The 22,509-nt window shown below is 43.8% G+C and overlaps 1 protein-coding gene across 1 annotated transcript in view; it reads right to left on the bottom strand.

The window, feature by feature from the left end:
- LOC126237640 (apolipoprotein D-like) overlaps positions 1-22,509 on the bottom strand; it is a 48,707-nt gene that overhangs the window by 20,574 nt on the left and 5,624 nt on the right. The gene's annotated exons all lie outside the window — the stretch shown is intronic.

Below are 22,509 nucleotides of genomic sequence, written 5' to 3' on the forward strand. Positions count from 1 at the left end.
AATACAGTCTGCCGGTAGTCATGACAACCGTTTTTGGGATCGGAAAGGAGTATTGTTGGTCGACTTTATGCCCACTGGAACCACAATTAACGCTGAGAGGTACTGTGAGACTCTGAAAAACTGAAACGGGCAATTCAGAACCGGGGAAGAGGGCTGTTGAGCAAGGGCGTACACATTCTCCATGACAATGCTTGCCCACACATCGCTCGGCAAACCGTTGCTCTCCTGCAACAGCTTCAGTGGAACATAATCACCCAGTCACCCACCCACCCTATAGTCCTGACTTGGCGCCCAGTGACTATCACCTGTTACCTAGGTTAAAAGAACATTTGGCCGGAAATCGATTCAGCTCCGACGACGAGGTGAAAGACGAGATTCATAAATTTCTGAACAACATGGCGGCGAGCTGGTATGACATGGGCATACAAAAACTGTCACAGCGTCCACAAAAATGTATCGACAGAAATTGTGATTATGTCGAAAAATAGCTAAATGTTCAAGCTGATGTGAGCAATTGTAGAAATAAACAGGTCTATGTACTTATAAAAAAATACGAGACCTTACTTTTGGTTTTACCCTCGTATAACCACCTCAGTGCAATGCTCATACATCATAAGTCATAATCACTTGTCAAAATACGCTCGTATCTAATATTTAAACAAAAGAGTTGGCCGCTGCTTAACAACGTAGCACCGTGAAAGTGAGAAAAAGTTAGGAATGCAGAGGTTACATTGGTTTTTAAAGGGACAGGATCAGTTATAGTCTGAATTTTATAAGTTATTTACTTACTCTGAGATCTCGATTCATACCACGCTAATATGACTGAGACTAACTCTCCAATGAAATGAACGTAAAGTTTCGTAACGTTGACCCAGAGACTGCTCCAATACAACGGGCATACAGCCACCTAAAACACTGAAGCACAAACCTCTTTAGAAGCCCATTTAATTGTGAATGTCCCGCTAACACTGTAGGGAGGTACCTAATCTACGTGGAAGACTGCTTGGGAAACGCAAAAGTTCTAATCTGTGCCCTTCGCAAATGCTAAATACCATGGCCCATGAAACAAAATAATTAATCAGGCAACACAAGTTGCACGGCAAATCCCGCAAATTGTCAGCTGCTCAGAAAAAGGGCAGCACTAATGCGACATGCGACACTTACTCAAATCGTGGCAAATCTGAGCCCCAATTGGCGCCAGAGCCAGAAGTCCCTCTCTCTCTGCAGCAGGACGGCCAGTGCCAGAAACGGCTACCCCACGAGAAGTGTCCAAAATTCTCTTCCTCTAAAACTAGGTCCCGACGCCTTCAAAAAAAAAAAAAAAAAAAAAAATGGTTCAAACGGCTCTGAGCATTATGGGACTTAACTTCTGAGGTCATCAGTCCCCTAGAACTTGGAACTACTCAAACCTAACTAACCTAAGGACATCACACACATCCATGCCCGAGGCAGGATTCGAACCTGCGACCGTAGCGGTCGCGCGGTTTCAGACTGTAGCGCCTAGAACCTCTCGGCCACTCCGGCCGGCGACGACGTCTTCACAAAGTCCACATGGAGGGGAGGACACCCAACCATTACTGCAGCGACCAGCGAGAATTTCGCTTTTTATCTTCGTCACTACATGGGAACCCTGCAGAAATTTCCGATACTTGGCTTACAGAACTTATCTTGACATGCAAGAGGTTGGTATCGTCTGCTAACCATGCTACACTCATTGGTAGAGGCCTTCACGCTTAATGACAGTGGCAGGAAGGACTCAGTTGACAGGATAACAAGATATGAAAGGAAAGGCAACGAATTTTCTCACAAAACCCAAGCAGCGCCGTGGCAGACTGTGCTTAAATCTGTATACAGGGAGGTGAGTTCATCACGCACAGGTATCTCCTAGGGGTATACAGTGGCTTAGCGGCTTCTAGCCTTCAAAGGAGAAAAGTGTACTGGTCGCCAAATGGTGGAGCAGGGGATAATTACAACCGCTTCCGCGAACTGTGGTACTCTAGGAACCCACTTCCCTCCCCAGACCATAGGATGAACACCTGGTCCCGCTTGTTCCTTAACAAGGTAATCTGAAGACTTCTTCTTAAATCACCAAGCTTTGTACTCTCCTCAAAGGTAACAAAGAAACGAATACAAGAAGAATCAAATATCTCTCAACTATACACCGAGGTGACAAAAGTCATGAGATACCTCCGAAAACAGTGTCAGACCTCATTTAGACCGGCGTTGTGCAGCTACTCGATACGGCGCGGACTCAGAAAATCTTGGGAAGTCCCCTGCAGAAATAATGATCTATGCTGCCTCTACACCCGTCTATAATTGCGAAAGTGTTGCCGAAGCAGGATTTTGTGCACGAATTGACCTCTCGATTGTCTCATAAATGCTCTATGGGATTTATGTCGGGTCATCTCGTGGCCATGCCTTTCGCTCGAACTGCCAAGAATGTTGTTTAAACAGATCGCGAACATTTGTGGCTCCGTGAAATGACGCACTAACATCCACAACAATTCCGTCGTTTGGTAACATTAGTTCCCAGAATGGCCGCAAATGGTCTCCAAGTTATTAACCATTTCCAGTCACTGTGTAATAGGCAGACATCTATCCGAAGCATCACACAGGAATTCCAAACTGCATCAGGATCCACTGCAAGTACTATGACAGTTAGGCGGGAGGTCGAGCGACTGCTCATATGACGTGAATCCTGTGGAACACCTTTGGGATGTTTTGGAACGCCGACTCCGGACCACGCCTCACCGACCGACAACGATACGTGTTCTCAGTGCAGCAATCCGTGAGGAATGGGCTGCCATATCCCAAGAAACATTCCAGCACCAGATTGAATGTACGCCTGCGAGAGTGGAAGAGGGTGGGCCAACACTATACTAACTCCCAGAATTACCGATGGAGGGAGCCGCGACCTTGTAAGTCATTTTCAGCCAGATGACCGCATACTTTTGATCACTTAGTGTAGCTACAATAAACATGTGTGTATGGACATATTGAACTTCCCCTTGTGGTGTGCCTCACAACATTGGTAAATTTGATACGAATATTTTCTCTATACGTTTTTCAATAATACATGACTTAAGTAATGATAACTGTCTAAATATATTTTTATTTTATATGTAAGTGTATATGAAATACATTTTTATTTCATATCTAAGTGTATATGAAATTTCCCCCCATGAACCATGGACCTTGCCGCTGGTGGGGAGGCTTGCGTGCCTCAGCGATACAAGATGGCCGTACCGTATGTGTAACCACAACGGAGGGGTATCTCTTGAGAGGCCAGACAAACGTGTGGTTCCTGAAGAGAGGCAGCAGCCTTTTCAGTAGTTGAAGGGGCAACAGTCTGGATGATTGACTGATCTGTCCTTGTAACAATAACCAAAACGGCCTTGCTGTGCTGGTACTACAAACGGCTGAAAGCAAGGGGAAACTACAGGCGTAATTTTTCCCGAGGGCATGCAGCTTTACTGTATGGTTAAATGATGATGGCGTCCTCTTGGGTAAAATATTCCGGAGGTAAAATAGTCCCCCATTCGGATCTCCGGGCGGGGACTACGCAAGAGGACGCTGTTATCAGGAGAAAGAAAACTGGCGTTCTACGGATCGGAGCGTGGAATGTCAGATCCCATAGGTAGGTTAGAAAATTTAAAAAGGGAAATGGATAGGTTAAAGTTAGATATAGTGTGAATTAGTGAAGTTTGGTGGCAGGAGGAACAAGATTTTTGGTCAAGTGAATACAGGGTTATAAATACAAAATCAAATAGGGGTAATGCAGGAATAGGTTTAATAATGAATAAAAAATAGGAGTGCGGGTAAGCTACTACAAACAGCATAATGAACGCATTATTGTGGCCAAGATAGACACGAAGCCCACGCCTACTACAGTAGTACAAGTTTATATGCCAACTAGCTCTGCAGATGATGAAGAAATTGATGAAATGTATGATGAGATAAAATAAATTATTCAGATAGTGAAGGGAGACGAAAATTTAATAGTCATGGGTGACTGGAATTCGAGTGTAGGAAAATGGAGAGAAGGAAACATAGTATGTGAATCTGGATTGGGGGTAAGAAATGAAAGAGGAAGCCGTCTGGTAGAATTTTGCACAGAGCATAACTTAATCATAGCTAACACTTGGTTCAAGAATCATAAAAGAAAGTTGTATACATGGAAGAATCACGGAGATACTAAAAGGTATCAGATAGATTATGTAATGGTAAGACAGAGATTTAGGAACCAGGTTTTAAATTGTAAGACATTTCCAGGGGCATATGTGGACTCTGACCACAATCTATTGGTTATGAACTGCAGATTAAAATTGAAGAAACTGCAAAAAGGTGGGAATTTAAGGAGATGGGACCTGGATAAACTGACTAAACCAGAGGTTGTGCAGAGTTTAAGGGGGAGCATAAGTGAACAATTGACAGCAGTGGGGGAAAGAAGTGCAGTAGAAGAAGAATGGGTAGCTCTAAGGGATGAAGTAGTGAAGGCAGCAGAGGATCAAGTAGGTAAAAAGACGAGGGCTAGTAGAAAACCTTGGGTAACAGAAGAAATATTGAATTTAATTGATGAAAGGAGGAAACATAAAAACGCAGTAAATGAAGCACGCAAAAAGGAGTACAAATGTCTCAAAAATGAGATCGACATGAAGTGCATAATGGCTAAGCAGGGATGGCTAGAGGACAAATGTAAGGATGTAGAGGCTTATCTCACTAGGGGTAAGATAGATACTGCCTACAGGAACATTAAAGAGACCTTTGGAGAAAAGAGAACCACTTGTATGAATATCAAGAGCTCAGATGTAAACCCAGTTCTAACCAAAGAAGAGAAAGCAGATGTACTTGAGGACAATATTATAGAAATGGAAGAGAATGTAGATGAAATGGGAGATACGATACAGCGTGAAGAGTTTCACAGAGCACTGAAAGACCTGAGCCGAAACAAGGCCCCGGAAGTAGACAACATTCCATTAGAACTACTGACGGCCTTGGGAGAGCCAGTCCTGACAAAACTCTACCATCTGGTGAGCAAGATGTATGAGACAGGCGAAGTACCCTCAGACTTCAAGAAGAATATAATAATTTCAATCCCAAAGAAAGCAGGTGTTGACAGATGTGAAAATTACCGAACAATCAGTTTAATAAGTCACAGCTGCAAAATACTAACGCGAATTCCTTACAGACGAATGGAAAAACTGGTAGAAGCCGACCTCGGGGAAGATCAGTTTGGATTCCTTAGAAATATTGGAACACGTGAGGCAATACTGACCTTACGACTTATCTTAGAAGAAAGATTAAGGAAAGGCAAACCTACGTTTCTAGCATTTGTAGACTTAGAGAAAGCTTTTGACAATGTTGACTGGAATACTCTCTTTCAAATTCTAAAGGTGGCAGGGGTAAAATACAGGGAGCGAAAGGCTATTTACAATTTGTACAGAAACCAGATGGCAGTTATAATACTCGAGGGGCATGAAAGGGAAGCAGTGGTTGGGAAGGGAGTGAGACAGGGTTGTAGCCTCTCCCCAATGTTAGTCAATCTGTATATTGAGCAAGCAGTAAAGGAAACAAAAGAAAAATTCGGACTAGGTATTAAAATCCATGGAGAAGAAATAAAAACTTTGAGGTTCGCCGATGACATTGTAATTCTGTCAAAGACAGCTAAGGACTTGGAAGAGCAGTTGAACGGAATGGACAGTGTCTTGAAAGGAGGATATAAGATGAAAACAAACAAAAGCAAAACGGGGATAATGGAATGTAGTCGAATTAAGTCGGGTGATGCTGAGGGAATTAGATTAGGAAATGAGACACTTAAAGTAGTAAAGGAGTTTTGCTATTTGGGGAGCAAAATAACTGATGATGGTCGAAGTAGAGAAGATATAAAATGTAGACTGGCAATGGCAAGGAAAGCGTTTCTGATGAAGAGAAATTTGATAACATCGAGTATAGATTTAAGTGTCAGGAAGTCGTTTCTGTAAGTTTTTGTATGGAGTGTACCCATGTATGGAAGTGAAACATGGACAATAAATAGTTTGGACAGGAAGAGAATAGAGGCTTTCGAAATGTGGTGCTACAGAAGAATGCTGAAGATTAGATGGGTAGATCACATAACTAATGAGGAGGTATTGAATAGAATTGGGGAGAAGGGGAGTTTGTGGCACAACTCGACAAGAAGAGGGGACCGGTTGGTAGGACATGTTCTGAGGCAGCAAGGGATCACAAATGTAGGATTGGAGGGCAGCGTGGAGGGTAAAAATCGTAGAGGGAGACCAAGAGATGATTACACTAAGCAGATTCAGAAGGATGTAGGTTGTAGTAGGTACTGCGAGATGAAGAAACTTGCACAGGATAGGGTAGCATGGAGAGCTGCATCAAACCAGTCTCAGGACTGAAGATCACAACAACACATATGAAATTTAATGTACTCTACAAATTCTGTGTAAATTCGTATGCAGTTCGTATGTAAAGAAAACTGTCTGGCTCAGTAGGAAAAGTTTATGTTAGAAATGTTAAGTAAGGGAGGTTTTCCCCCTAAAGTTCCCACTTTTCAACGTTTTCGACAGGAAACATTGTTGAGCTATTGTCACAAAGTGGTGTACTCCTGACAAATCCCAAATGTGACCCTCCAGTGGTCCTTTCCACATTCTCTTCCTTAGTACGCAATTGAAACTTCTCGCTCTTTACATTTAAACCGAAATTGCACCCGTCTCTCCGGACGGCATTCTCGCCTTCAAAATAAATTTAATATAACGTCTTCTTGCTTCTTGGTGAGTAAACAATCCATGTGTATATTAACTGGCTTCCGACTCTCAAACGAACTTTCTTCTTGGCGCTGCACCATCCTTATCCTAACTACACTTCTCTGCTTACTGTTGCCTTCCGACCAGACCTTCCGTTACTGTAATTTGCACCGTCACTGGTAGAAAATTTTTCATTCTCATGGAAAACTTTACGATGGATAGGTGAGGCCAAAATTGGCAGGAGACTTGTACGAGCACTGCGTCTCTTTGCTTTAGAGCAATTAGCAACATCGTTATTGCTGACGTAACCTTAAAGTGTCCTCACCAACCAGTCGCCAGAGACACTAGCAGCTTGAACAATTAAATTATTACCCTGCTGTGGTGTTCTGTCGTTCCTTATGCAGCCTATACACAACTCATATGGGTTAAAATTTGCTATCGTAGAAATGAATAACAAAAGGAGACAATTTTGTATGCAGACAGTCCATCCATTCCGGAAATCTAGGACCTCGGCTATTTTTGCTCTTATCGACATTGATACTAGCAAGATGTCGGTTCCAAAGATTCCAAGATTTTCGAGAATGTTTTAATGCCATATGTGACGTTGAATAACAAAAGACAAAAAATATTTTTTTTTCGTTTGATGTAACGACAAATTAGCAATTTTCGAATTTTTTCTGTTGCTTGTACTGTAAACCTCATTTCTTGCCAAATTTCATGAGTGTAGATCAACAGGAAATACTGTATAGTTTTGATGAGTGAGTTTGCGAATATCAAAATAAGTGACGTAAATTGCCTGTGTTATGAATGCACTGACATAGAAACTTCGATTTTTTACACCGGCAAGGTCCCATAGGCCTTAGTGTGTGATGTAATTTTCAAACTGATAGGTCAACTCGTTAACAGTTGGACAGACAGACAGACGGACAACAAAGTGATTGTGGAAGGGTTCCATTTTTATCGACTGTGGCGCGATACCCTAAGTGTAGGAGACGATTCTTCACAAAGGCGAACGTGGTGTGCAAATTGCGGGTTGTAAACAGCTGCAGCACACGTCGAGCACAGACAGGTGCCGTGTCGGTAGCAGCACAGCAGGCAGGGAGGTCAGCGAGGAGGTCGTCAACCGGTTTCGAGGTCGGCGCGCCCGCAGCAGAATGCCCGCCGTCTGGAGAGGCGCGAAAGGTTCGCGGAAGTGTGCGACTAGAGTAGCGAGGCCGCCGCCGCGGCATTGGCCGTGACAGAGCGACTCACTGACCGCGCTCCGCAACACGTGACTGGCTTCTTTTGTGCCCCAGTGCTCTCTCTCTCTCTCTCCCCCTCTCTCTTAACGGCTGTGTTCGTGTCCACTCAAGAGGTACACAACGGTTCTTTATGCCGTTCGGAGGAATCATCCTGCACGAAATCTTCGAGGGGACTGCTCCAGTTTTACAGTAAAATGCCTCAATGCCTCTAAGACCAGATGCCTCTTCCACCAGTACTACCAAATGGTAAAATCCATAACTACTGGCCGGCGTAAACAGAGGAAAAGTGATGAAAAAAGAATAATTAGCCAGGTGCGATTAAGACTGACACACTGAGGATTCCGTACAAACTCAATTATGTAAACAGACAGTTCGTCTATCCAGAAATGGAGGATCTCGACGATTATTGCATGTTATCAACAGTGATACTGGCACGATATCGATCCTTGGGATTGTAACACTGTCGAGAATGTTTCACTTTCAAGTTCTGAAGTCGGACAACAAACAACAAGCCCGCATCTCGTGGTCGTGCGGTAGCGTTCTCGCTTCTCACGCCCGGGTTCCCGGGTTCGATTCCCGGCGGGGTCAGGGATTTTCTCTGCCTCGTGATGGCTGGGTGTTGTGTGCTGTCCTTAGGTTAGTTAGGTTTAAGTAGTTCTAAGTTCTAGGGGACTGATGACCATAGATGTTAAGTCCCATAGTGCTCAGAGCCATTTGAACAAACAACGAAAGAAACATTATTTTCGTTTGAGAAAATTGCAGATAAACAATATTCTGATTCCTTTCCTTTACATGTGCTACGATACCTTTCTTCTTGCCAGATTTCATGATTCCAGATCAAGTGTAAGTACCATATAGGTTTCAGTGACTGACTTTGCGAATATCAAATGTTTCAAATAGCTCTGAGCACTACGGGACTTAACATCTGAGGTCATCAGTCCCCTAGAACTTAAAACTATTTAAACCTAACTAACCTAAGGACATCACACACATCCATGCCCGAGGCAGGATTCGAACCTGCGACCGTAGCAGTCGCACGGTTCCGGACTGAAGCGCCTAGAACCGCTCGGTGGTCACCGCGGCCGGCCAAGTATCAAAATATGTGACACACACTATGTGATCAAAAGTATCAGGACACCCCCAAAAATATACGTATTTCATATAAGGTGCATTGTGCTGCCACCTACTGCCAGGTACTCCATATCAGGGACCTCAGTAGTCATTCGACTTCGTGAGAGAGTAGAATGAGGTGCTCCGCGGAACTCATGGACTTGGAACGTGGTCAGGTGTTTGGGTGTCACTTGTGTCATACGTCTGTACGCGAGATTTCCACACTCGTAAGCATCCGTACGTCCACTGATTCCTATGTGATAGTGAAGTGTAAATGTGAAAGGACATGCACAGCACAAAAGCGTACAGGCCGACCCCGTCTGTTGACTGACACAGACCGCCGAGAGTTGAAGACAGTAGTAAAGTGTAATAGGCAGACATCTATCAGGCCCATCACACAGGAATTCCAAACTGCATCAGGATCCACTGCATGTACTATGACAGTTAGGCGGGAGCTGATACAACTTGGATATCATGGTCGAGCGGCTGCTCATAAGCCACACATCAAGCCGGTAAATGCCAAACGACCCCTCGCTTGGTGTAAGGAGCCTAAACATTGGTCGATTGAACAGTGGAAAAATGTTGTGTAGAGTGACGAATCACGGTACACAATGTGGCGATCCGATGGCAGGGTATGCATATCGCAACTGCCCGGTGAACGTGATCTGCCAACGTGTGTAGTGTCAACAGTAAAATTCGGAGGAGGTGGTGTTATGGTGTGGTCGTATTTTTCATGGAGTAGGCTACCCCTTATTGTTTTGTGTGGGACTATCACTGCATAGGCCTACATTGATGTTTTAAGCACCTTCTTGCTTCCCACTGTCGAAGAGCAATTCGGGAATGGCGATTGCATCTTTCAAAACGAGACGCTATTTTAAACAACTGTTGCCAGTGGGTAGCTTATGAAACTTGCACAGACAAATAGAATTCGTCATTGCCGTACAGTAGACTTGGAGCTTTTGGTCCATCTCACTCCAAGTTACGTGAGCCACTGCTAGTTCGTCAACAAGGGAATTTTTCTGAGGGTACTGGGGAGTATTCAGCAGGTATTCTGTACACCATGTTCAGGGTTCGTAAGTTGGCGACCTTAGTTTGAGCACTGCGCGATACTGAGCCCAAACTTGAATAGATTTTCGCTTATACTTTTCAATTCGGTCGTTTCTGTCCTAGGGTCCCTTACCTCAGATTGATGCATTTACCTTTCCTCATCATCCCTGAAAATTTGTAACATCATCAAGGAATCACTCTGAATAATATGAGTAATAATTACCACGTCACACTTTCACACAAAATTACTTCTATGTCAAATGGTTCAAATGGCTCTGAGCACTATGGGACTTAACATCTGAGTCATCAGTCCCCTAGACTTAGAACTACTTAAACCTAACTAACCTAAGGACACCACACACATCCATTCCCGAGGCAGGTTTGGAACCTGCGACCTAACTTCTTTTCTTTAGCAGGCTACAAATGGCACCAAGGTTACAAAGACGTTTAATATCCGCTTTTTTTAAGTAGATTATAATTTAGAATTGAACAGTTCCTTAAATGATGCACACTTTATAAAGCAGGATCGATCAATTTCTTCTTTATTCCACATTCCCACAGCAAGATTTTAATATCGTCGGTTGTCAAGTTCGAGTGTATACTGTGAAATCTTCAGTAAATTAATGACATGTTGCTTCACGTGAACTTACAGGAGTTGGACACAGAAATGGAAACTCTACGATAACTGCATACTTGAACACAAATGCAGGTTATAGCCAAGCCTACAAGTTGAGCTGTTGTATTCCACTACTAACAGCACTTGTGTAACGGTCTCAATACGTTGCAACTGTCAGCCGTCAGAACTGTGTTCTGTATAGTAATAAGTGTATTGTGTCGGAGCTAAGTGAATTCGAACTTGCGCAAATTGTTGACGCTCATGTGGTGGGTGCTTCCGTTAACAAGGAAGCCGAACTGTTTGGTGTTTCAGGGGGCACTTACACAAGAAATGCGGAAAAACATCGTCCGCTAAATCACAGCCCGGACGGGTGTGCTTTTAGTGGTCGTGACAGACCTTCATTGAAGAGGACTGTGACAAAAAATACGAGGATGACAGCTGCAGAAGTCACTGCAGAAAGCGATGTCACTCGCGAACCGAGTCAGCACCTAAACAACACGAAGGTAGCTACAGAAGCAGGGAGCTGTCCGGCGAGCTGGAACCACACAACCGCTCGTCAGTGATGCAAACGCCCGTAACATGAAAACGTGCCGAAGCTATGAAACGTGGACTGCGGCGCAGCGGAAGAATGCAGTGTGCTCGGCTGAGTCTTGTTTTACACCGTTTCCAACTTCTGGAGGAGTTTACGTCCCAGTACTGAAACATGGCGGGTGTTCGGTGATGATTTGGGTAACCATATCATGGAATTCCAGGAGCCATACGATTACTCTGCAAGGTCGCATTATTGCGAAGGATTATGTGACCACTGTTGCTGGTCAGATCCATCTCACGGTAAGTTTGTACCCAACATCACTGAGGCCAAGTTATTCGTATTCAGCTAATTTATTTCTAGTTAATTTCGAATGGCTGGTATCGTCATCAACGTCCGCTCATGCAGACATTCAAGTAAATGGCACCATGTCTGGTTAAGTGCTCTGTTTGTAGTGTTTCGATATATTTGTACACCACTTGTATATTAAGTCACTTCTGTAATGAACCTTGCCGGCCGCGGTGGCCGTGCGGTTCTGGCGCTGCAGTCCGGAACCGCGAGACTGCTACGGTCGCAGGTTGGAATCCTGCCTCGGGCATGGGTGTGTGTGACGTCCTTAGGTTGGTTAGGTTTAAGTAGTTCTAAGTTCTAGGGGACTTATGACCTAAGATGTTGAGTCCCATAGTGCTCAGAGCCATTTGAACCATTTTAATGAACCTTGCCTCAAAAGCGAAGTTTTGACTCTTCATACAATGGAAGATGACATGGTAAAGAATTACTAACCCAAATCATTGTTATCAACGCTCAAAATGTATTGGTAAGATCATGTGGAAACGAATTTACAGCCAGCCAGAATGACCGAGTGGTTCTAGGCGATACAGTCTGGAGCCGCGCGACCGCTACGGTCGTAGGTTAAAATCCTGCCTCGGGCATGGATGTGTGTGATGTCCTTAGGTTAGTTAGGTTTAAGCAGTTCTAAGTCCTATGGGACTGATGACCTCAGCAGTTAAGCCCCAATATTCTCAGAGCCATTTGATCCATTTGAACGAATTTACAAATTTGTAGTACAGAAAAACATTCTCACTGCAAGCAGTTGGAAACTGAAAAAGAATACGGACAGAACAAGCCGTCTTCTATTCACCCTAACGGACGATATTAGGATCTATCTTGTTGCTTTACAGCAGAAATATCTCGTCGGTAGCAGAATCCACTAATAATGAACATCACCCGCTCACCTTTATGTAAATTTTGTTCTACGTGTGTAAAGCTGCATTAATGAGTGTGGCAATCAGCTCCATAATCTTTGAAAGAATTGAAAGGATTATAAATGAGATGTGGATGAAATAGTTCTGGTTCCATGTGTGTTGCAACGAGTATGGGAGAAATATACTGCCAGAACTCACGGTGAGCCGGTGTGGACGTATTCAGTAACTTGAGAAAAAGAAAATGTGACCAGCAAAGAATAGGAACTACAACACACAAACGAAGGGCTGGAACTATCTGTTGTTCCTCTTGTCTATGAGATGTAGCCCCTACTGCATAACGATACGTTAAAGGAGAAATCTGAATTGACTCGGTCTTCATTGAAACAAAGAAAATATCTCCAACAGAGAGACTAGTGCGTTCAGTCAGAGAGTCCTGGTGCACCGTTAACATGCAAAGCATTTTACTGTCGCAAGGTAGACCCAGTGTCTGGTCTTGAACTTACTTCGAGCACGTTGTTGTCTACGCTTCCCGGGGACCTAACGTATCGCTGGGCCTGCACTGTAATGCTTCAGTTTTCGAATCTGTGGTTTTCTCACACTCGATACATCGGACACAGTGGTGCAGAAGTATTTGGGAGCGTTTTGATTCAACACAGTTGAGTGTCGGGACAATGGTCATTTAAATAACTCCATACAGTAAAAAATTAGAAATAAAATTTTTAAAAGTGGAAGACCAAGAACGAATTGCTAGCATTTAGAAAGGGGTAAGACAGTGATGCAATCATTCACCCCTACTGTTCAATCTATACACTGAAGAAGCAATGACGGAAATAAAGCCAGTTTCAGAAGTGGGATTAGAATTCAGGGTGAAATGGCATCAATGATCAGATTCACTGACCACGTTTCTGTTCTTGGTGAAAGTTAATAAGAATTGAAGAAGTTATTGAATAAACAAAACAGGCTAATGGAAACGTAATATGGACTGAGAGTTAACCGAAAAAAGACAAAATTAATGAGCAGTAGCAGAAATGAGATTAGCGACACTCTTAATATGAAAAATTGTGACCATGAAATAGATGAAGGGAATGAGTTCTGCTACTTTTCAAGAAAAATAACGCATGACGGACGGAGCAAGGAGCGCATACAAAGCACTAGCGCAGGAAAAAAAGGATGCTCCTGGCCAAAAGAAGTTTACTGTGCGTTTGCAGCTGAATATCGTGTGGTAGTGAATCATGGACTGTGGAAATCGAAGCATTTGAGATGTGATTCTACAGACGAGAGTTGAAAATTAGGTGGACTGATAAGATAAGAAATGAGTAGGGTCTGAACAGAATCGGTGAGCAAATGACCATACATAGTAAACTGACAAGTAAAACAAACAGGGTGATCGCACATGCATTAAGACGTCAGGGAACAACTTCCTTGGTACTATACAGAGAGTTGTAGAGAGCGAAAAAGGCAGAGGAAGACAGAGATTAAAATATATACAACGAATAATTCATTACTTTGAGTGCAAGTGCTACTCAGAGATGAAGGGGTTGGTCCCCATCCTTGCCTGACTTAGGTAGGCCGCAATCACTACTGAGTTGGCGACTTGTCTCAACCAGCTTTCAATATTTTCCGACATGTGATATTTTGTATGAAGGTACCTTTTCTACTGCTTACTCTTCGGCAATACGGTATTCAAGCAAGCATCTCTTTTCGAAAGGTAACTACAGACGTCCTGGTATTAAGTTTCGCTGTGAAGACAATACTAGTTTCCGCTTCAAATAGCAAACGGATGGAATGAAAACCTAAATAAATGAATGAATGAGCCGCATGATTCTGCTGACATACTGCTTTTCAGCCAAAGATCTTCGAGAATGGAAAACTACAGTTTACGGCTCACACAGTCCTGCTGTTACCATTGTACCGGCGTGCGTCGAGAATTGTCAGAGAAAGTCTGACAGGAGATATTTTTATTGTGTTCTTCATAAACATCCGCTTTGAGCAGACGTCACTGCCGTGTGCGAAGTAGAGCGTCCGTTATCGTCCGAAACTGTGTAGGAGTATAACAACGGAATGGGAAGAAAAATGTTTGGAGAAACTGTTTGCGTGCAGCCGCTCACGGAATCAGTGTTGGAAAGTGCAGTTCCTTGCAACCTGGAGGGACAGGTTACACTCGAGGAGTAGAATATTGGCCATTATTCCGTGGTAACTGCTTCGTTACCTAATCGTCTTCATTCAGGTAACTACAAAGGTAGTGTTTAGGTTTTATTACACTTCCTTCAGTTGCTGTTAACTGTTTCGAATAATGGTGTACAGTACGCCTCATATGCAGAATGAATCCGGTCTCGGAGATCGATAAAATATTGTTAGAATTGCCTCACTCAAAAATCGACAAAGGGGACATTTGAAGGATCAGACGGACAGATAGGAGATTAATATTTTGGAACCACACTAACAGAGCACTTGATGTATCCGCTCCTGAGGGCCGGGGGCTATCGGTGGACATTAATTCCGGAAAACAGATTATGTTTGTAAAATGGTACAATATCAGACTTCGTTCGTGTCAGAACGGAAAAACCTTCACAAATTTCTATCACCACTTAATAGTATACCGTACGCGCTAGCCCGCAGAGCGTGTTTGTACAGTGAGTAGCACAATGTACTCGTATTCGGGAGGACGATGGTTCAAATCCGAGTCCGGCCATACAGATTTAGGTTTATCACGGTTTCCTAAAATCGCTCCAGGCAAATGCCCAGATGGTCCCTTCCTCATCCTCAAGACGTTACTCGATGTCAACGAGACATTAAACCCCAATTTTCTTATCTTCCTTCCTTAGCACTAACCTACTCTGACCCATGGACAATAAAGACAAATAGTAGTGAAAGACCAAGAACAAAGTGCTCGTATTAAAGAGGGTGTAAGACAGGGATGTGCTCTTTCGCCTCACTGTTCAGCCTATACACATAAGCAGCAATGACGGAAATAGAAGAAAGTGTCAAGAATAGAACTAAAACTCAAGGTGAAAGGATCTAAAACTCAAGGTGAAAGGATATAAGTGATAAGACTCACTGGTGAGATTGCCATACTCAGTAGTGAAAATGAAAAAGACTTACTGGACACGCTGAATGTAATTAACAGCCTGATGAGTACAGTATATGGACTGAGAGTAAATCGAAGAAAGACGATAGTAATGGGAAGTAGTAGAAATGAGACCAGTGAGAGACTTAACATCAGGATTGGTGATCGCGAAGTAAATGAAGTTAAGGAATTCTGCTATCTAGGCAGCAAAATAATCGATGGTAGACGGAATAAAGAGGACTTAAAAGCAGACTAGCACAGACGAAAAAGCCGGCCGAAGTGGCCGTGCGGTTAAAGGCGCTGCAGTCTGGAACCGCAAGACCGCTCCGGTCGCAGGTTCGAATCCTGCCTCGGGCATGGATGTTTGTGATGTTCTTAGGTTAGTTAGGTTTAACTAGTTCTAAGTTCTAGGGGACTAATGACCTCAGCAGTTGAGTCCCATAGTGCTCAGAGCCATTTTTTGAACAGACGAAAAAAGCATTCCTGGCCACGACAAGTCTACTAGTAACAAACATAGGCCTCAATTTGAGGAAGAAATTCCTGAGAATGTACGTTAGGAGTACATCACTGCATATTAGTGAGACACGGACTGTGGGAAAACCGGAGCAGGAGAGAATCGAAGTATTTGAGAGTTGGTGCTACATTAGAATATTGAAACTTAAGTGTACTGGTAAGGTAGGGAATGACGAGGTGCTCCGCAGAATAGGTGAGGAATGGAATATAAGGAAAACACTGACAAGAAGGAGAGACAGTATGATAGGGCATCTATTAAGACATCAGGGAATAACTTCCATCGTACTAGAGGGAGTTCTAGAGCGTAAAAACTGTATACGAGGACAGAGACTGGAATATATTCTGCAGATAAATGAGGACGTAGATTGCAAGTCTGGCATGGGAGAGGAATTCGTGGCGGGCCGCATCAAACCAGTCAGAAGCCTGATAACTCAAAGAAAAAAAATTGCAAGCAAATTGGCTTGAACCGTACCATATGCTTAGACATGCAAATGTTGATTATTTCAGTATTTCAGCCCAAGCACAAGAAGTAGATTGGGTTAACGCATACAGCGGATTTCTCGTTTAGATATGATATTTGAATGTGTGTGTTTGTGAGAAGGTCTTTTTAAGAACGTCTACCACACATGTCAGAATTCGACTGCGGCAGGATCATGACTTACCGAGATAGCGGTTTATCGCTCCGCGATATTGTTGCTTGCAGTTTTCGGGATCATTCGAGTATAGAATCGATGGGACCAAGAAGGCCGTACTGGACAGCATGCAGAACCTCAACGGACGCACGCGACTAGCGCACGAGAGGTAGACATACATCTTGATCGGCCATGCTGGCCGTACAACCATATCACTTACTTTGGGGATATGGGGGCTTGTTTACAGCAAAAAAGTATCCACAAGGACATTGAGACTATGTCTGGAGCTACACGGACTCTCGGCTTCTCTTAAGGCAGTGCAGAGAGAGGAGCGCCGATGATGATACGCCCAACGACAGCAGTGGACAGTAGAGAGGCGCCATGCCGTCTTTCCAGACGAGTTGTGGCTGTGCATACAGCATTCCCATGGACTTGTGGAAGCGGCCGAGCACAATGAGCGTTGCGAGGTGGCATTTGTCTCCGTCAAGTGGGGCAAGCGCTTGGCGAGATGCCATTGATATTGGGTGCCGTTGGGTGCGCAACGAAAACATCTCTGGTTCTCATAGCTGATAATTTGCACAGCAGCGTTCTTGACGTGTTACGGTTAATTCCCTATCTATATCTATGTGTACATCCACACGATTACTCCACAATTCACAATTTAGTGTCTCGCAGAAGGTTCATCGTACCACCTTGAGCTATTTCTCTATCGTTCCACTCTCGAACAACGCCCGGGAAAAACGAAAACTTCAATCTTCCCGCGCGAGCTCTGATCTATCTTATTTTATTATGGAGATCATTCCTTCCTATATAGGTGGGCGCAACAAAAAATTTTCACACTCTGAAGAAAAACTTGGCGACAAAGTTCATGAGAAGAGCCTGCCGCGACGAAAACCGCCTTTGTTTTGAGGATTATCACTTCAATTCGCGTATCATATTCGTAGAGCTCTCTCCCCTATTTCGCGATAGTACAAAATGAGCTTCCCTTCTTTGAACTTCTTCGATGGTCTCCGTCGATCCTATCTAATGTAGCTCCCACACCGCACAACAATACTCCAGAAGAGGAGGCACAAGCGAAGTGTGCAGTCTCTTTAGGAGACATATTGCATTTCTCAGTGTTCTGCCAATAAATAGTTTTTGGTTTGCTGTACTCCCGACATTATCCTCGTTATCGTTCCAACCAAAATTATTCGTAATTGTAATCCCTAACTATTTATCTGAATTTACACCCTTTATATTTGTTTGACTGATCGTGTAACCGGAGATTGACAGATTCCTTTTGGTGCTCATGAGGACGACTTCACACTTTTCATTGTTTAGAGGCAGTTACCACTTTTCTCATCATACAGATATTTTATGTAATTGTTTTGCAATTTGTTTCAATCATACGATGACTTTATAGACGGTAAATGACAGCACCATCTGCAAAAAAAACTAAGACTGCTACTCAGATTGCCTCCTGAATCCCTTATGTAGCTCAGGTGAGGCAGAGGAACCATTTCCTGGGAGAACGCCAGATATTGCTTCTGCTTTACTCTATGACTTTCCGTCCGTTACTGAAAATTGTGGCCTGTCTGAGAGGAAATTACGAATCCCTTTCTTCTAAATCTCCATGATTGATGTTTCAACAAGATAAGGCGAGACAGGTCGCCCGTATTGTCCTGACCGAGCCCGACACGGAGGGTATTCGACTGTTTCCTCGCCAGCGAGTCCATTAGATCCCTCACCAATTGGAAACATCTGATCATAGGTTTCCGACAGTCAGACGCTCCACCACCCTGCAATCTCGGATATTGATAAACTTTAACTTGTCATCCACTATAAGCATGACTCCATTCCCAATCGGGTTACAACCGTAACTGCAGCTGAAGGAAGCAATTTTGTATAGCGCCAAACCATCTACAAACAAACCATGCACCCGCATACCTATTATCACAGTTTTGATGTCCAGCAGAATACGATATACAAACAGATACCATACGATAACACAGAATAGAGCATATATACTTCATATGCAAATTCGCGCAATCGGCTTCTTTCCGTTAGGACAACTGATGGCTGTGGCGACGGAAGTCGCATCTGGCCATGAAGCTAAAACAGAGTTGTCATATCATGAAATGACGGATCCTGTAAGACGACATGGGTGCTAGGAAAGAGACAGGTACAGGCCTTTGTCAAAGGCTACCTGTAAATGAGGAGACATGGCATATACACTATGAGACACCCCCAAAAACATACGTTTTTCATATTAGGTGCATTGTGCTGCCATCTACTGCCAGGTACTTCATATCAGCGATCTCAGTAGTCATTAGACATCGTGAGAGAGCAGAATGGAGCGCTCCGCGGAACTCACAGACTTCGAACGTGGTCAGGTGATTGGGTGTCACTTGTGTCATACGTCTGTACGCGAGATTGCCGAACTCCTAAACTTCCCTAGGTCCACTGTTTCCGATGTGAGAGTGAAGTGAATACGAGAAGAGACACGTACAGCACAAAAACGTACAGGTTCAATTAGTCTGTTGACTGACAGAGACCGCCGACAGTTTAAGAGGGTCGTAATGTGTAATAAGCAGACATCTATCCAAACCATCACACAGGAATTCCAGACTGCGTCAGAGTCCACTGCAAGTACTATGATAGTTAGGAGGGAGGTGAGAAAACTTGGAATTCATGGTCGAGCAGCTTCTCATAAGCCACACATTACGCCAGTAAATGACAAACGACCCCTCGCTTGGTGTAAGGAGCGTTAGCACTGAACGACTGAACAACGGAAAAACATTATGTGGAGTGACGAATCACTGTACACTATGTGGCGATCCGATGGCAAGGCGTGGGTATGGTGAATACCCGGTGAACGACATCTGCTAGCGTGTGTAGTGCCATCAGCTAAATTCGGAGGCTGTAGTGCTGTGGTGTGATCGTGTTTTTCATGGGAGGGGCTTGCACCCTTTGTTGTTTTGCGTGGCACTATCACAGCACAGGCCTACATTGATGACTTAAGCACCTTATTCCTTCCCACTGTTGAAGAGCAGTCCGGGGATGGCGATTGCACCTTTCAACACGATGGAGCACCTGTTCATAACACGGCCTGTGGCGGAGTGGTTACACGACGATAACATCCCTGTAATGGAATGACCTGCACAGAGTCCTCATTCGAATCCAGTGGGTTGTTTTGGAACGCCGAATCCGTGCCAGGCCTCACCGACGGATATAGATACCTCTCCTCCGTTAAGAACGGGCTGCCATTCCCAAAGAAACATTTCAGCACCTGACTGAACGTATGCCTACGAGAGTGGAATGTGTCATCGAGGCTAAGGATGGGCCAACAGCATATTGGATTCCAGCATTACCGATGGAGGGCGCCACGGACTTGTAAGTCATTTTCAGCCAGGTGTCCGGATACTTTTGATCACATAGTGTACCTGAGCCTCGTAATCTGCAAGCTTCCGGATCTCACGAACGTTCAGAGAAAGTTGGATTTTGGACCACTAGTGCTTCCTGAAACGCTGTTGTTTCTTACAGAGAAGTTCTTCGGTCCGCTCAAGAGACATCATTTGTGACACCAAAATTTGTTCCATAGTTCTACAATGTATACGTATCAGTCACGTAACGATACAGTTCTGCGCATCTCTCCTGCGACATTGTCCAGTCACTTCCTTGCACCAGCAGCTTGCGATAAGATTCCCAGAAGTGCGGTCAATTCTTTCTCATATTCTCTGCAGAATCTAGCATATATTCCGTCACATCCAGCGCCTTTCTTCTTCCGAGTGGCCAGAGCAGATTCGGTTTCGTCCTCGACGTTCGAAAGTAGCTGCTGAATTCATGATTTTATCACCTGTTTCGTTGCCAGCATATTCGACGAATGCATGGACTGATGGCATTCCACTGACTGAATTTGTGTTACATCAAAAGTTATTTTAATAATTCGATACATAAAATCCGGATTTCGAAACCACTGAATACTCTTCATTTATCTGCAGTTAAGGCTTTTCTTTCTGTCCTTCCTTTAAAAAAAAAAAAAAAAAAGGAAAAAATATTTTCGCTTGTCAGGATGGATTCAGTTAAGTTTGAACTTCTCTTTTCTAGCGGCTTAAGAGTTCTATTGCCAAAGGGATTCGTAATTTCCTCTCAGACAGGCCACAATTTGCAGTAACTGACGGAAAGTCATTGAGTAAAGCAGAAGCAATATCTGGCGTTCCCCCTGGAAGTGTTACAGTTCCTCTTCCGTAACTGAGCTACATAAAGTAAAGTTTTTTTTTCTTTTTTTTTTCAGTTTGTTATTTGTGTCATAAAATGAATCATAGGTTGGTAGTCCGTGGACATGGAGCTAGCGATCAGTCGTTTTCCAAATGGTTTCCGTCGAGTTCAAATCAGCGAATTTCTTGCCAAGATATCAAAGCGAGGTCACTGTCACCCTGCTCAAACAACTGTCTTACGATTATGGCCTTGTGACGCCAGAGAAGGCACCAGGCATGAAGGTATGCAGAAGATCCACAATAATGTTCACGTAGTCCGCACCTATCATAGCATTTTGATTTCCAGTAGCGATCCCGTGGCAGTCCAGATGAAAGTACACAATAGCATAATACTGCCCACGCCGGCTTGTATGTCTCAAACATCCGTTCGCCTGGATAACGGTGTTTCCGCACCATCAACCTGGCGCAACAAGACTGGATTCATCCATTCACACCTCGCGTTTCTAATTATTCACGGAACCATCTCGGTAATTCGGTACTCACCCAAACGTAATTAACATGCGAACAAATAGGTGTCGTCTAATGTGGAGCCACACGTTCAGCATATGCCCTGAACGGTGTGCTCCGAAACACTCGTGCCTGAACTAGCTTTGTACTCTACGTCCATATTCTACCACCCTGCTTCAGAACGTTGCCTATCCTACTTTACATAGCGAGCAACATGCAGCTCGAGGGAGTTCCACGTTCTGTGACTATGCGTGGATGTCCGACACCTTGCCTCTTATTCGCGGTTTCAGCGTTCTTCAACCACTTTCCATATAGTTCCTGGTAATCCATCAAGGTAAGTGGGACTGCAGCCGGATACGAATTACCTGAATAATGATAACAAAACCAGTGGCTGTATTTGAATCTTCGTTTTTTATGCTTTTCAAAACATGTTACCAGTTTCGATACCAAATGTTGCCATCTTCAGGTCCCAAGCATAATGTGCCATCCACAACCGTTTTCATATGCAGTGAAGGGAATCGTATGCAGCAGCCCAAAATTAACTGGATTGTGTACCTTCTGTGGCAACAATAACAACTCTGAGTGTCGTCTGACCATGGTGGGCTTATTGTTGCCACGGGAGGTACGCAATCCAGTTAATTGTGGCCCACTGCATACGATTCCGTTCGCTGCATATGAAAACGGTTGTGGATGGCACATTATGCTTGGGACCTGAAGATGACAACATCTGGTAACTTGTATTGAAAAGAATAAAAAACGAAGATTCAAATACAGCCGCTGGTTTTGTTATCATTATTCAAATACTTTCCACAGTTTCTAACGAGTAGCATGCATACGGCCAATCATCTTCGCCGCATTCTAGATGCTTGCTCCCATGCAACGGACCTCTTTGTCAAAATCGCTAATGTCAGTTGTTTTCCCCATTTGCGACCCATATTGTCTCTCTAACGATCCCTCTTTTGTGTCTGTTTTACTTATATACTTTTCTTACCATGTCACGTGCCAACGACGTCACAAGGTTACATTAATCTCGTGATGGGTGGTGTTTATAATGCTTCGGCTCACTCGTATACATAGGAGAGAGGGATATACCCAGAATAGGA

This window comes from Schistocerca nitens, chromosome 1 (assembly GCF_023898315.1).
Source record: "Schistocerca nitens isolate TAMUIC-IGC-003100 chromosome 1, iqSchNite1.1, whole genome shotgun sequence".
NCBI lineage: Eukaryota > Metazoa > Arthropoda > Insecta > Orthoptera > Acrididae > Schistocerca > Schistocerca nitens.